General features: G+C 37.4%; 1 pseudogene; it reads right to left on the bottom strand.

The window, feature by feature from the left end:
- LOC140841419 (uncharacterized) overlaps positions 1 to 11,966 on the bottom strand; it is a 34,117-nt pseudogene extending 22,151 nt beyond the window's left edge.
- Positions 11,967 to 15,561: the final 3,595 nt, after the last annotated feature.

A 15,561-nucleotide genomic window follows, 5' to 3' on the forward strand; every position in this document is an offset into this window, starting at 1 on the left:
ACAGAACAAATTCTATACAAAGAGGGGAAACGAACTTTGAAAGGACCACCCGCACCCCCCCACTCGTCCTCCCAAAATCGAATGTAATTACCCCCCCTCAAAACCGTGCCCCACATTAGCTGAATTGCCGGGAAAGTACGAGAAATGAATTTCCATGGGCTTCTAAAAGTACCACTTTTGGCCAATCCCAAATCCCACCCATTATCTTGGTGACCGTAAATGCTTGTTATTACTTTGATCCACAAATTGCCCTTCTCCTTTGAACTTCTCCACCACCACTTACCAAGCAATGCTCTATTCCTCAAAACGATACTTCCCAATCCCAATCCTCCTCTTTCCTTGGGTTTGCAAATCTTCTCCCAACTCACAAGATGACAATGTTTATCCCCGTCCAAACCGTCCCAAAGGAAGTCACGCATTATTTTTTCCAGAATTACAGTAACCTTTTTTGGAACCCTAAACAAGGACATGTAATAGGAAGGCATTGCACAAAGAACCGATTTTATGAGAGTAAGACGGCCTCCTTTTGACAAAAACGATTTCTTCCAATTCGACAATTTTTTGGACATCTTGGATATAACGGGTTCCCAAAACTCAAATGATGAAGGCTTACCTCCCAGAGGTAATCCTAGATACAAGATCGGCCAAACATCCGGTTTGCATCCAATAAGTTGCGCCATATCGCCTATTTCCTCTTTTGAGCAATTAATCCCCAAGATAACACTTTTTTGAAAATTTATCTTGAGTCCAGAATTTTTCCCAAATGATTTGATCAATTCCACTAGTGCTATCACTTGCGTCCTTGTTTGAACCATGAAAAGCGTATCATCCGCGAATTGAATATGTGATATCTCAATTTTACCTTTACCCACCACTAGACCTCTCACCTCATTCAAATTCTTAGCATGATCAACCATCCTCCCCAAGACATCCACAACCAAGTTAAACAGAAATGGTGACAATGGATCTCCCTGACGGATTCCTCTTTCCCCTTTTATCTTCCCCCTCGGTCTCCCATTAATAAAGATCGAGAAAGAGACATTGGACACACACCCACGAATCCACTTCCTCCATCTTTCTCCGAAACCCTTCTTTTGTAGCACAAAGTCTAAGAATTGCCAATCGACGTTATCATACGCTTTTTCCAAATCTACCTTTAAAACCCATCCTTTCTGCTTTCTTTTTCGGCATTCCTCCACCACCTCGTTGGCTACAAGGCAACAATCCAAAATCTGTCTCCCTTTTAAAAATGCGCATTGGTTCTCGGCGATCGTACTCGTCATGACTTTCTTTAATCTGTTTGTTAAAACTTTTGCCAAAATCTTATACAAACTGGTTATCAGGCTAATTGGGCGAAAGTCTTTCACCCTAAACGATTCATGCTTCTTCGGTATTAAACAAATATATGTTTCATTTGTAACACCATTTACCACACCTCCCTCAAAGAACTCTGCAAAAAATCTCAACAGATCCCCCTTGATCAATTCCCAATTGTTTTGAAAGAAGGCTAAGGTGAAACCGTCCGGACCCGGGGATTTAATCCCGTCACATTCGAACACTGCTGTTTTTATTTCAGTTTCCGAGAAAGAGTCCTCCAGTCTACGTGATTGGTTGTTATCCAAAGGGCTCCATTCCAATCCTTCCAAACCTCCCTCGAACCCCTCTGATCGTCTATAAAGATGTTTAAAGTAATTGACAATATGCTCCTCAATCTTTTTTTCATCCACGATCACAGACCCATCATCCAATTCCAACCTATCTATTACGGATTTATTTCTTCTGTTAGTAAGCATTGAGTGGAAAAATTTTGAATTTTGGTCTCCATCCTTCAACCATCTTAGCTTTGCTTTTTGGCTCTCCATCTGATATTTTTTAAAAGTCATTTTTTCAAGCTCACAACGAAGATTTCTTCTCTGTATCCTAAGATCTTCAGACCATCTCCCATTTCCTTCTAGCTCATCCAAAGACTTAATCCTAGCAGTCAACTCTCCCAAACTGAAATCCAAGTTACCGAAGACTTCTCTATTCCATAATCTGAAATCACCTTTCAACTTTTTCAGCTTAGTCATGAATTTGTATCCTTCCCACCCTTGGTAAACACCCTCGTTCCACCAAACCTGCACTAGGTTTTTGATATTGGGGTGTGCCAGCCAGACGTTTTCAAATCTGAAAGGAATTGGCCCCCATTTCGATTTAGTAGTATCAAGTTTCAACGGGAAGTGATCCGAAGTGATTCTTGGGAGCACGGATTGTCTGAAATTAGGAAATAGATCTCTCCACCCACTGCTGAACAAAAATCTGTCCAAGCGGCAGCATATCGGTGTGGCTCTGAAATTGGACCATGTATATTTTGCATTGAGAAGGCGCGGTTCATGCAAACCCAGTTCCCCAATCAGTTTGTCAAAGCAACGCATACTCGTATTTGAGGAGCTGTTCATTTTCTCTCCCGTATTCCTCACCACATTGAAATCTCCCCCCAAACATCAGTTGTCCTCACAAATAATACTCAATCCAGCCAACTCATCCCAAAATCTCTCCCTCTCTTGGTTTCACTGGACCATAGATCGCCGAGAACCAACAGCTGGTTGTCTCATTAACCAATATCCGAATAGTAACGGAGAAATCCCCTATCAAATTTTCATCGACCTCGACGACCCTCGGATCCCACATCACTAAAATACCCCCCGAACGGCCTTCCGAAGGTAGAAAGACCCAATCAACAAATCTAAACTTCCACAAACTAGCCACAAAACGCCTATCAATTTTTTCTTTCTTTGTTTCTTGAATCACCACGATGTCAGGCCTTTCTTTCTGTATTATCCTGCGCACCATTTCCTTTTTTTTCGAGTCCCCTCCTCCCCTAATATTCCAAGTGAGTATCTTCATAAAATAACCTCCTTACCCCTTGATGAATAACCTGAACCGAGGGTACTTCCACAATTCAATTTATTCTGTTTTCTTCTCATCAGCCCGGCATTTGGTTGTCCCTTATCATCAAACTTTCCTTCCTCCAAAACAAACCGCACGTCCTTATTAGCACTCCCATCACTTTCCAAATCACGCCCACTGTTCACTTCTGGATCCTGACCCGGCAATTCAACTAATTCCTTCCCCTCACCTCCTAAATGGCCACTAGACAATCCCAATACCAAAGACGCAGAAAGAAGAGAATGGATTTTGGCAGAGTGATTAAAAAAAGAAGAAGTTAAATTGGTTAGTACCTGTCCCACATCAGAATTGCGTTTGTCAGGTGGCTTAGGCGCAGCGCAATCCTCCTTTTTCTCTGGTGTTAAGAACAAATCCTTGATTGAAGCTTCTTTATCTTTGCATGCCGTGGAATCATCTGACAGCATCATTCCTTCAGTGGCATCAACTTCTGAGTCTACTTCATTATCCAGCAAATCATCTGAAGAGTCAATAATCTTCATTGCTGCTCCATCATCAGAATCGTACAGCCCCTCATACTCACTCTCGACACCTAATCCATAAGCTGAGTTGTCGATCCTCTCATCTTCGTGGCCCAATTCCCGCTCATGATTCCTTTTGAAGTTTTTCCTGTAATACACTTTCCCAAACGGAGAAAATAAAGTGTTGATGTTACCCTTGCTTTCCCCATTATGATCATCCGCAATGCTATCAATCGTCATCGACTGGATCGGTGATTTTCTGAATTCTTCAGTAGCCTTAGGAATAATGTTTGTCAATATTTTAATCGCTTTGCTCGCCTTACTTGCTGCTACTTTATCATTGAAGACCCCTTTGAAGCTGTTGTTATCCTTCAGGCCGGTAGATCGATTTGTCTCCAGACTATCCTGCACCAATACCTCATGATGATGCTGATTCATGTTTGTACCAGAGTTGGTTGAGTGATTTCCTAAATCCGCCGGCTGTTTGCTGTCTTTTGGAGAAGATCTCATAGGTCCCTTGCCTCTTGCATTCCACTGCAGGATGTTGTTATTCCCCCATCCCGCCAAAGTCCTCTTACCATTTACCACAACCTGTGCATAAGTTTGTCTTTGGTAACGCTCATAAGCCCCCGGATCGTAAGTTTCCACTTGAATTTGGATCTCTCTATCCTTCCCTTCCAACCGGATGCTCAATCTATCCCTAATGAACCCTCCCTCTTTTCCTTTAACCTTAATCTTTGCAGCTCCCAGATTACGGAAAAGTCTTGTATCTTCGTTGATATCCAGCAGTCCCCCGCAGGCTTCCCCTATTATTTTGAAGTTTTCCGGAGTCCAGCAGTTCCAAGGCAACCCGTGAATTAGAATCCAGCTATCACAGCAACTGAAGATCCTTTCTTCTGTATTTATTTCCGGTCTCCATGCGTCAAAATCCAAACCGATCCCATGTTCAAAAAAACCCCTTCTCAATTTGGTGAAGTAATCAAAGTCTTCCGAATTTGAGGGCCACCACACTGCCTTATTAGCTTGGAATGGGAAAACCTTGACTTGCTTGTTGATTGATTTCTGAATGACATTCTGAATGTTGTCCCAAGAGATATTCACCTTGTTTTTTGTGATGACAATTGCTTCTAACCAATTTAGCGCCGGTACTTTCGATTCTGGCAGCTTGTGGACGTTACTGACCTTTGTACTTTGTGTATCGTCTTGAGGAAAGTCCCTGACTCTCATTGGCTTTGAAACGAATTGTACCTTTGGTTCAGTTCTCTGTAAACTTCCTGCCACTAGTTTACCCAATGTCATAGCTATCTTCTGCCATCCCCTTGAATCATATCCGCTAGGCACAATTGTATTCTGCTTCCTACCGTGTGATGTGAATTTGGAGACCTCGATGAAACTTCCCCGTCTGTTAACAAATTTTTGCAACGTGAGAAATGCATTACCTCCCCTGTACCGGAGAAAAACCGATGCTGGTGACTGAGATTTGCCCAAATCGTGAAATCTTTGGCTTAGCCATCGCGCCTCGTTGCGGTCGAAATCCACCATATAGCTTTTCTTCCTGGTTCGTTCTTCCCACCAAATGGAGTTACCCCGAAAGCCCAGACGCATCTTGAATATTTTGTGTTCGATAAACACACTTTCGTCACTTACCTTTCTTCCGTGCAAGCTCTCAAACGGTCGAAACATGATGATACGCGACAGGAAATAAAAAGGTGAGAGTCTAAGGCGGAGAGGGTTTAGGATGATGTAAGAGTGGAAGGAAGGAGGCTAGGGGCTAAACTGAAGTGCGAAAGTATTAAGCTAGAGAGACCAGAAACAAAAACAGAGGAAGACGGGAATGAAGAGGAAGGGAAAAAACGATAACTCTTAAAAAGAGAGAAAAGGCAGGCGCCGCCGGCCGATGGACGACGCCGGAACACTAGAAAGAAAACAAACGATGATGGTCAAAGATTAAGGAGGTCGGTGGATGAAAGGTACCACAGACTGTATAGTTGATTTTGTGAATAAGCTCTTTGGCCAAAAGATTGTTGTCAGAGATTAATCTCCATCAACAAAGCCACTTTGGGTTGGAGAAATGAATTTTGGGTTTAATATTGTGTCAACAATCGCCTCATGTGATGCGTAAGCTGTTGAAGAGGTGATTTATAAAAAAATATATCCAGGGGAAGGGAAGTGTAACTCGAACATTAGATAAAACCCAAGAAAACTTACCCCTTCATCACCATAAAAATTAGTTGTACACAAGGTGCTGATATTTAATAGTTTTAGTCTCTAACAGTAGTCATATCTTGGCTAGTATAGGATTCAAACGAAACATAGTTGGGATGAGAAGCAAAGAATATCCATACACCATTTTTCACTTCACATGACCCGAACTAGCAAATTGAATGTATTCTGAAATTGACCGATGAGTGTACCAAGGTTTTTATTCATTATCTTACATTCTCTTTTCCAAATGATATGGAGTTTTCAAAACAATTATTTGATTTAGTCCACTCATCCAATCCAACTGGAGAAAATACAGGTGGCTATTAAATTAAGATCAGCACAATCATTTCTATCAAGCTTGATGAAGGGGGAAACTTATATGATAGAAACATTCCGCTGTGAAACAGTACCTCCTAGTTGGTAGTTGGCTCAACAGATCAATAAGGAACTCCATAAACCTCTCACAATATAAAATACTGGCGCCATCCCCTTCATTCATCCCAGTTATATCAACCAGCTCGTTATCCTTGTCATTTCGCTGTTTAGTAGGAAAAACCTCAGAATCAAGTACCTGACAATCAAGTTGACAGAAGAGACAATTGCATTACTTGTATGTTGAATATTCAATCAAAGATCACAAAAGATACAGAGCAAGGCATACTTCTAGAAACTCCTCAATGAGGTTACGCAAGAATCTTGCTTCTACCATTGTTGTGGGATCAAAAGGTTCCCCTCGTTTAGCTGCATCCTTTGTCCGCTTTGCAATTCTTCTCCATTTCTTGATTAAAGATTCATTAAGACAAAGTTCCATCTATTGCCCATTGAAACACAGACAAGCAGAACACATGATAAAATTATAAAATATCATTGAATTTATTAAATAAGTTGGAAATCTTATGTGACTCATTTTCCCAAGTCAGTCAAAACAATATAACAGAGCATACCTGAAAACGGCCATATGAAAGGCTATGCCAGCACTCAAGACTCGCTAATCTCATAATCTTTTCACTAACAATTTCATCTTCAAGACTCTATCAACGTTATGCAACAGAAAATGGCAAGCATTAGAATTATTTTCATTTTACAAGAAATATAATCTCAATGTTTGATCTTGTTTTAGGAGTTTGGGATAAGACTTTCGGAAGATATTTTGGGAGAATGTTCTGGGAAAATATAATGTATATTGGTTTCATTTTGGGAAATTATATTTTTACTGTGGATGCCAAATCATGTCTGAAATAGTTAGACAAAATCATTTTAAAATTCAATCATTGTATATTTTAGAGTGTATAAGTGTATAATATAATTATAATAATAGCATGTTTCTCTGAAATAATGAAAAATTTAGTTCCAAGTAATATTGTGGTCAAAGATAAATGTTAAATACTACACACATCCCTTGAGGTTAACATAAGAGACAGCAATATGAGATTTGTTTAGACGCTCAAAATATGTTTATAGTCAAGATGGTGAACAGGTAGTTTAAAGCATAGTAAGGTATAAAACAGCAATATAACAAAAGAAAAAAATAAAAGGCAGCCCCTTTTAAAGTGAGTAAATAAACGATTCATGATGCTCAGCCGCAAATTCAATTAAAAAACACCATAAATTTCGACTCAGAATATTTACTAAAACATCCAAAATTCAAGAATCAAACAAAAATTAATTGTGAGAAACAATTAGAAAAGAAGTCATTTCAAACAGGACTTCACTTATTAGCACGAAATCAAGTTCAGAAAATAACAGGAAGTGAATTGCAACGCAGATTTTGGAAGGAAAGAAAATATCAAAGAACACAATACCTGAAAGGCATTTATCATAAAAAGTAGATAATTTGTCTTCTCTGCAACAGTTAGGACTCTTCCCTGCAAGCATACATCAGCATATTAACTATTTTTCTACCTGATCAGGAAGCAAAACACTGCAGGTTTCAGATTTATATTAAGAAATGCATTTACAATGACTGCCTCTTTGTTCACATACCAAATTTAGGGAATTAAGGCGAACACAGCTACAGTATGATGGCCGCAAAGACTCATGACCACAAAAGTAAAAGAAAAGGAAGCAGATACCAGAGTTGGCAACTAAAAAACATGAAAAAGAGTCGGTTAAGAAAAAGCTGGTAGTTCCAATGGCAAACTACGTTTTCAGAAGAAAAGATACCAACAGAGGGTAAGGAAAGCTTATAAAAGATGCAGCTTCAATAACGCAATTACTTTTAAGGTGATGCAAGAGTTGAGATTCTTTTGGATTTTTCCGAGGAGGGCCAAAGATATGTTTATCATAGATCCGGGATTTCGAAAGGGGGCTATCGTGAATAACTTCTGGTATACGGTCGTTCATTTCACATTCTGGACATTATGGCTCGAGAGAAACAACAGAATTTTCAATGACTAGTCTAGCTCGGACAAAGTTTGGGAACTACTGAAATTCAGGGTGGCGCAGTCAACAAGGAATATCAAAGAACTAGGTCATCTAGCTATTTCAGATGTGGTTAGGGAATGAAAGTTTGTATCGTTTTAATTTGATTGTTGTACTATCTTTTATTTTGCGGAAAGCTCGTCCGCTTCCTTTGTAATGGACTCTTATAATTAAATAAATATATGTTTCCTATCCAAAAAAGAAATTAACGCAAATACCAAGTTATCATGTCTAACAATGCAGATTCAATAACGCAAATACCAAGTTATTCTATCTAACAATGCAGCTTCAACAATCAACACCACCGGTAAAGGCATCTTTATACCTCAAGATAAGTAACTTTTATGATGAAGGTGCAATTACAGGAATTTCTCCATAATGCAGCAGATTTTGGAAGTCATGCACTCAAAACTACTGGTCCAATAGTACAACAGATAAAAAGTAACAAAAAAACATGCGCATTTTGACCACACGTAGGCTCATTCATAAACTATTTAAGCAAAATGTGATATTTCGATGATGTTTTGCAACTAATACTGTTAGTTGGTTTGAGGATGAATTGAAGATCCATGTTCAGATGCCTTGTAGTGTGGTAGTTAAAACAGAAATTTTTACGGAAAATATTCTTTGGAGAAGCTAAGATGAGTCAAAATCCAGTAATATGGTTAATGGGAGAGAAGTTTGCAAAGCAAAAAAAAACAAGGAGAATTAAGATTTGGCTATCACGAATTTCCATGCTTGCACTAAAGCGCTGCTTTGTTTATGGCTGTAGAGTTTACCCTCAGACGAGAACTCGTTTGGGCATTGGATTATAGCCATGAAAATATAGGTGAATTTGGCAGGATTGAAGGCCGGGGATGCCCAAAAAATGTCTTTTACGTGTTCATGAAAAGCAATTAGAGTTTTACACAACAAATTCAATAATGTCTTTTACATGTTCATGGAAAGCGCTACTTTGCGAATGGCTGTAGAGTTTATCCTCACACGAGGACTCGTTTGACATAGGATTACAGCCATCAAAATATATGGTGACTTTTGCGGAATTGAAGGCTGGGGATTTCCAAAGAATGTCTTTTACATGTTCACGGAAAGCAATTAGAGTTTTACACAACATATTCAAAAATCATGTTAATTGGACAGTGGGTGACGGTTTTGGGAGGATGATTAGAAGGGGTGGGTTTTTCTCTAATAGGTCTTCTGATTATCATCCTTACATCATAGCCCCTATTGCTGAAGAGGAGAAAAAGTGTCATTGTTACTTACTTAGAAAAGGCTAGACTAGTATCTGGAGAGAGGTTTTAGGTGTTGGACAGAAAAAGTGTGCCTTTCTCTGCAAATCCATGTCTTTCTCAGACCAATTGTTCAACCTACTCATTGTATATACTCCTGCCTCTCATTTCAAAAACCACTATTCCAATTTCCAACTTGTTTTGTAGGATTTTATTGGCTAATAGACTGAATAAACATATATTCTAAAGCAGATAAAACCTTCTCCAACGTTTTCTCCTAGTCGGTGCATCATACGCAAAAATCACAAAGAATCTATAGATTATAACTATCATGTAGATTCACAGCACTTACATGGTATAAGATATTGACGGAACTAGATTTTCATTGGATGTAGACGAAAAAAGTAAAAAAATACAAAATTAAAAGATCAACCAACATACTATCACTCTGAAAATAATGGTATAATGAATGAAAAATCAGGAAAAGAAAACATTTTTATTTTAAGTTATAAGTGCAGCATACCTCTTTCAACCGAAGTACCCTCTCAATGAATGCTTTAAACATTTCCTTGCTATTATAGAAGCATATCCAAGCAGCCATATTTTCTCGAAACTGCAAGTTTAAAGTGTAAAATGTTCAAGTCCTTCCTAACCAAGGATCATGGACAAGGCATGTTTTCCTTCTTACAAGTTGCAAGCATAAGAATCTCATCTTGGCCTAATGCAGGTCAGAGTTAAAAGGCGTATGCCAGAAATGAAATTATAATCCCGCAGCCAAATAGAACCTTATTCGAGAGTCGAGACTCATTCCCCGCTCCAGAAAAAAAGTAAGGGAAAAAAATTATCTGGACAAGTGAATACATTATACCCAATACTTGCAGTTCAACCAAAACACCGCCTAGTGCTTCTGCCGGAGATGCCACGTTCTTCCAAATTAACTCCTGTATTCCCGTTATCAAAGTAAATGTCCATCTCACTATGGACATTAATAAAGTTCACCTATGTACTGCTAGCAAAAATAATATTTAACAACTATTTCTTAAAATGGAATCGTGTAAACACAACTCGTTGTGAAAATTGTTTTACATCCAGGACGTGTCTGCAAAAAATGTTCAGTGATTGTACAAATGGTTGACCAAGAAGATGTATCAACAGAGAAATCCCTATATATGTACCTTCTCATTGACCATAAGTATCATTGACATCACATGCTCAAAAGAAGCAGTCTCAGGATCAAAGTTTGGCCACAGATAATTCTCCAAGTATTGACTCACTTCTAATATCATAACTCTCTGCAGTGGTACTGGAATTCTACCGCCTAAGTTCAAAAAATAATTAATGTTATAATCATTATATAACAACACAATAACTATGGCTAGTCAATGCACAGGCATGAGTATCGGATTACAGGAAAATTGATAATTTATATTTAAAAGTTAAAACATCCATAAAAATGGCACAACACTACGGCACTACCCCAGGGTACAGTGAAATATGTTAGAAGTTCAACATATTTCAATTGTACAGTTTCAGCAGAGGAGGCCTAGATTTTGGGCTCTGGAAATGAGAAATGTGTCAACAAATTATTGAACGACATTTCTTTTAAAAGGCCACAAAATATGTTTGAAAACGCAAACGAAAGAAGAAGAAATCAAACGTTTAAAGAAAATGTATTTTATGGAACACTGGTAATTGCAAATTCTCATCCAATACTTTACAAGTTGGGATCACACTCAACACTTCCTTTTATCCATTTAAAATTGCAAAACAACCAAAAGAAGTAGAAACCACATTCTACGGTTCTTCTCAGTAGTATTTGCTCTAAGAATTTCCGTGTCTCGCAATTAGTTTTTGCTTCACCTAATCTATTTCCTCAAAAAAAAGCACACATGGTGCTTTATAATATATAAGAAAACAAAAAGAGAGTAAACTAAATAGTCATTTAACAAAGTAGAGTATTTGAAGCAGTGACAGAAACACATGAAACAAAACATATCATATTTCAGCAGCTATCTCATATCAAACTGCATCCAAATGAAAACGTTACAGCCATCCGTGGCTAAAATGATCATAATAATATACTAGTCTAGCACCCTTTTACAAACGGTAAATTTTGTTATCCCAAAAAGTAATCTTCATCGTGATAATGCACGTCACTTTTTTATGCTGCGACGTAATTTGTCACAAAAGGCAGAATAAATGCCAAATTCACATTCCAAAAACACGAAGCCACCAAAAAAAAATAACCAACAACACTCGGGGTATTAACGCCTCTGCATGAGAAACAGCCAGCAATAAACCGCACATGAACTGTACCGAGTCAAATTACCTTTGACTTTTAACTCGGAATAGTAAATTTCTTTGACAAGCTCTTCGCTGAAGGGCTTCTTCAGGCCTGAGTCCGCGTTTACCGCCCAATTGGCAGCCGCTATTTTGGTTAAACGGTCCCTTTGAATCTCACTGAAAGTAATGGAACCAGACAAGTTGGATCCCTTGTTGGACTCGTGCGGCTGCGAGGCGTCCACAGACTCCGGGTACTCCGCCACCCGGTGGCGCCGGAAATCGTACACCCCCGTACCGTAAATCTTCGTCATATTCCAAGGAATTAGCAGATTTTAGGACTTTGCATCTAGATGCATCGAGTGGGGCTAGGGTTTCTAGGATAAACCCTGTGGGGGAAGAAGAGAAAACAAGTTTAATCGGGACACTTGGCTGTTATATGTATTGTAATGTAATAAAAAATAATAGAAATTAATAAAAATATAGAAATTTAATTTAAAGTTTATGACTTTTATTATTATTATATTATTAAGAATCTTGTATGAATCGAATTTAATTTAAATTGTATTTTAATCAGTTTTTTATTAGCTATTTCTAACCAACTTATATTTAAACTTTTTTTTATTTATCGAATTCATCATTTAATTCATGTTGACAAAACAAATATTATAGGAACTTATTTCTTTTCAGTTTATAACTAATTTGTTCATAGAATCTTAAACAAATTACAAAAAAATATTGATAGAAATTTTTTTCAGATTAGTTCTTCAAAAGAAGAAGTTAAACTTCTAATTATAGATGATAAATTACAAAATCTTAAATTACAAGAAAATATTAATTTTATTTATAATAAATTTTCATTAGAAATATTTAATGATCTTCCAGATGCCTTTTGGAATCGTAAGAAACATATTATTGCTCTTCTATATGAAGAGAATTTTGAGGAAAAAATATTTCTATCAAAGCTCGTCTTTGTCAAATTAATTATGAATATTTAGAATTATTTAAAATAAAATACATTCTTTATTAGAAAAAGGTTTAATAAAACCTTCTCAATCTCCTTGATCATGTATTGCTTTCTATGTTAATAAACATTCTGAACAGAAAAGAGGAGTTCCTCGTTTAGTTATAAATTATAAACATCTTAATAAGTTTTTAAAATGGATTAGACATCATATTCTTGATAAAAAAAAAAAGATTTATTAGATAGACTTGTCAATATTATTATATTTTCAAAATGCGATTTAAAATCAAGATTTTGGCATATTCAAATAAAAATATATAATAGATATAAAAGTGTTTTCAAGGTTCCAATAGGACATTATGAATGGATAGTAATGTTATTTGGCTTAAAAAATGCCCCCTCGGAATTTCAACAAATTATTAATGAAATTTTTTTATTCTTATAGCAATTTATAATTGTCTATATTGATGATATTTTAGTATTTTCAAATGATATTGAAACACAATTTAAGCATCTAGATATGTTTAAAAATATTATTATTAAAAAATGACATTATTATATGAAAATTTAAAATGATTTTGTTTCAAAATAATATTAGATTTCTAGGTCATATGATTGAAAAAAGAAAGATAATTCATATTCAAAGTATGGAATTTGGTTCAAAAGTATGGGACACCCCTTCGGCACCCATTCATTAGTTCACTTCCTTGTTCGCAGGTTACATTTGAAGTCATATCCCTTGCTCATTTTCCTTAAACACAACTCTTATCAGATCCGGTGGATTGTCCCGACCCTACTCACCCAATTCACCCAAATCGCATCATTGGCGCCGTCTATGGGAAATCAAGTGGGAGAAGTCCGGGGAGATTAGCCTTTTTCCCAGAAGTGTTATGTGGAAGTGGTTCGGGTGGATCAGAAGAAGGTGATAAGGGAGGAGAAGAGAGTAAGTAGGGGTGAGGAGGTGGAGAGAGTAGTAGAGAAGGGAGAGGTTCACTTTATAGCGGAGGAAGAGCAGGAAGTGGTGGAGATTGGGTCAGGCAAGGAGATCCGGGTGGTTTGAGATCTTGACTTACCCACCCGAGTCAGTTTACTAAATTGTTTAAAAGCTAATGTTAATGTTTTTGCCTGGTCTCACCAGGAATTGATCGGAATCTCACCCCTGATAGTTGAGCATCATCTGAACATCCTCCAGGGATATCAACCTAGTAAGCAGAAGAAGAGACACTTTGGTTTTGAAAAAGACAAAATAATTGATGTACAGGTTCGAGATTTGTTGCAAGACGACCACATTCAGGAAATCCAATTTCCTACCTAGCTCTCTAATGTGGTGTAGGTTCCAAATGCTGACTAGAAATGAATGATATATGTGGATTTTAGAGATCTCAACAAGACTACCCCAAAGATAATTATCCTTTGCCTCATATTCATCAGTTGGTGGATTCCTCATCTGGATATGAATTACTCAGTTTCATGGATGCTTACCAGGGGTACCATCAAATTTCACTGACCAAGAATGATCAAGACAAAGCTAGCTTCATTACCTCATGAGGCACATTTGTTTTGTGATCATGCCTTTCGGGTTAAAAAATGTCGGGACTACATATCAGCGTTTGATGAACAGAGTATTTGAGAAGCAATTGAGGAGGAATGTGGAGGTGTATGTTGATGATATCTGGGGCAAGTCTCGAGAGTTTTCTTGCTTTATTTCTGATTTGGAGGAGACTTTTGCCACTCGCATGCATTATGGGATCAAGCTCAATCCAGCTAAGTGCGCGTGAAGAATGGTAAACTTTTGGGTTTTGTGGTTACCGACCGGGGGATCGAGGTGAATCCTGAGAAAGTTAAGTCAGTGCTAGACACGTCATTCCCTTGATCTGTCCGAGAAGTACAAAAACTAACTGGGAGAATTGCTTCACTTTCTCGGTTCATATTCCGATATGCACATCAGAGTTATCCATTATTCCAGGTCCTTTGGAAGGCACAACAATTTGGGTGGGATGAGAATTGCGAGCAGGCCTTCAAAGATCTTAAGAGTCACTTGGCAGAGCTTCCTGTCTTAGTGAAGCCAGAGCCCTGTTTGTATATTTGGTAAGGACATAAAGATGTTCATTCATGCAGATGATTGACAATTTGATGATGCAATGTACAACCTTCTATTTGACTGTCCAAGTGGTTATCACTTATCAAGTGAATAGTTTGCATTTATGGTTGTACATCGTTAGTCATTTGACCTGGGACAATTTAGAGACTCTATATATAACATTCACTTTGATCCGTTTACTTACTCCATTGAAGGTCATCAGGTCACGAGGTTGGGTGTAGTTTCGAAATACTTAATCAAAAATGCATTGTAGTTGGAGATCATCACCATTTGTCTACGAGTGAAGAGATCTTATGTGATCAGATCATTTAATAGTGCAAGGAATCTCTTACCAGAGTAAGACATGTGCATTTTGGAAAGGTGTTGAGTACCTCATTAATGTTCTGTAGTTCGTGGCTTTGATACTCAACTTGAAACATCTGCTAATCGTTTTGCTTAAAAAGTACTAGAAATTTTTTTAATTTTTTTTTAAAAACACTTCCATTATTCATCCGGAACACTCAAAAAAAAATATAAAATATTTTTGCATCATTTTAAAATAACAACCAACTAGTTATTTGGAATGTCAAAGGAAATCGTCAAAACATGAAATCGTTAAACGTTTATCAAACCTAAAAATAATCTTTTCAAATATTGCTAAGAGTATCATCCTCTAAAAAACCACTCAAAAAAGAATAAACAAATAGTCTTAAAAATCTTTAACGTCAATCATAAACTTAAATCATAAGTACGGAAAAATAAAAGCGCTGGTCCTCGGGTTATGTGCACCTTCAGTCTAGTCAGGTCAACCATCAAGACCTTCATCAAACTCACATGCATCCATCACACCTAGTGAGTCTAAAGACTCAATACACCATAATCTTTATAACAAATATTACGTATAAAACCACAAGCAGCACTGAAAATACATTTACGTAAAAATATCATTTTCAATGACATGCAAACATAAACCTC

This window comes from Primulina eburnea, chromosome 9, assembly GCF_022965805.1.
Source record: "Primulina eburnea isolate SZY01 chromosome 9, ASM2296580v1, whole genome shotgun sequence".
NCBI lineage: Eukaryota > Viridiplantae > Streptophyta > Magnoliopsida > Lamiales > Gesneriaceae > Primulina > Primulina eburnea.